The sequence below is a fragment of the Papio anubis genome, chromosome 7 (genome assembly GCF_008728515.1).
Source record: "Papio anubis isolate 15944 chromosome 7, Panubis1.0, whole genome shotgun sequence".
NCBI classification, from domain to species: domain Eukaryota; kingdom Metazoa; phylum Chordata; class Mammalia; order Primates; family Cercopithecidae; genus Papio; species Papio anubis.
The window spans coordinates 134,724,088-134,726,220 of record NC_044982.1 but is presented as its reverse complement, the minus strand read 5'-3'; positions in this window follow the sequence as shown (position 1 = coordinate 134,726,220).

Sequence of the window (2,133 nt, the reverse complement as noted above, 5' to 3'; positions counted from 1 at the left end):
GCATTGGGTTCTCAATGTATTGAATATGCTGCCCATATTGGTTAGGGCAGATCTTCTTTATTCAATCTACTAATGCAAACGCTAATCTCTTCCAGGAACACCCTTACAGATACATCTAGAAATAATTGTTTTACCAGTTCTCTGAGCATCTCTTAGCTCAGGCAAATTGACACACAAAATTAACTACCACAAGGGGTTACAATTCAACCCCTAATAATGCCCCTAGTACTGTGATTTGGCATGGGACTCTAACTATTTGATAATTAACCCTTGCTTTGCAAATGAACTTTGCAGACAGCCTGTGGGTGAATTGGGGATTGTGCTTGTACTTTAGTGTCTTTAGCATCTCAGTTGTTGGAGATGATGATTGCTTTTTCTTCTGACAACGGTTGTTTATCATCCATGGGGATGGAATTACTCTGATCCAGCCTCACTCAGATACAAAGAGCCCTTTGATCAGGAATGGGCATTTATAAGATTGCTAGTCAATCAGTGACCAGGGAAGGAAGCACTAAGTGTCTGCTGCAGATCTGCAAGCTAAGTTTCATTGGCACCAAATTTTAATAGCACAATAATAGCTTATAAGAGATAGTATATATACCCTTCTGGGGCTAATTCACATAAAGCATGTAGCACAATTGCATACTGTATATTAAGTACATGTTATCTGTTCTTTGCAGTTTACAAAGGGCCTTCACAGAAATTAATGTGTTTATTCTAAGGAGTTGCTTGGGTGATCATTAATACCTTCATTTATCACACAGATATGAGCTAGATATGAGTGCCTTGAGGGCAAAGACTGAATCTTATTCATGTTTTTAACTCTAGCATATGGTATTTAATCAAAAAATCTTAAATTGAATAGATAGGTTTCAGTAGGTTAGCTAGTTAGCTAGTTACAGATGGTGTCAGTAAGGCTATTCTTGGTCATTGTCTGACCATTTGCTTGTGTTCTGCTCCACAACTACTCTAGCAACTCCAGTGATTTCTTAGAACAGAGTCTGATTCATTGTAGGCACTTAAAACCTTGTTAAATAAATTAAATGAATAAGCACTTTTTAAAATAAAGAGGTAGCGTACAGTGAAATAAGGTATATGAAACTATATAAATATACCATGGATAGTTTGGAAAGAGTTCAATATCATGTCCCAGTGATGGTGCATCACTTTCAGGACAGTAAAAAGCTAGTAAAAGTCTAACTTTGTGAACTATGGAAAATAGCTGGAAAACTTTTTTTTTTTCCACTCAACACAAGCTTCTAATGGTTTAGAGATTTTAAGATGAGAACTGTGAATCTTTGCCAACCCTTTATTTTAATACATGCCTTTATATTTAAAGTGGACTTCCTACTTTTTAAAAATCAATCTGGCAATCTCTTTCTTTTAATTGGGTGTTTAGAGCATTTAAGTTTAGTGTAATTTTTAATACAGTTGGATTTAAATACATAACTTCTTTCTCTTCATTATTTCTTTGTTCCTGCCTGCTTTTGGATTACTTATTTTTAATTTCATTTTATCTTCATTATTTATTTATTTTTTAGTTTTACTTCTTATAAGCAGTGATTGCCTCCTAAGGTATATAATTAATATCTTTAATTTATCAAGTTCCACTTTTAAATAATGTTATACCAATTCTTGTATACTGTAAGAGTCTTAAACTAGTATACTTTCAACTCCCCCTCCCATCTTTTGCATTATGGTTGTCATGCATTCGACTTACATATGTTATAAACTTCACAATATATTGTAATTATTTTTGCTTTAGAACATCAATTAACTTTAAGAATGATTAAAATAAGAAAAATCTTTTATATTTATCTCCATTTTTGCCATTTTATTTCTTTATATAGATTCAAGTTTCTGCCTGACATCATTCCTTCTTCCTGAAGAACTTCTTTTACATTTTTCTTATAGTGCAGGTCTGCATGCAATGAATTATCTCAAATTTTACTTGTCATAAAAAGTCTTTATTTTCATTTATGAAACCCTCATTTTTCAAAGGTATTTCCATGAAAGATGGTATTCTGGGTTGACCGTTGTTTTTGTTTTCTTTTCTTTCTTTCTTTTCTTTCTTTCTTTCTTTCTTTCTTTCTTTCTTTCTTTCTTTCTTTCTTTCTTTCTTTCTTTCTTTCT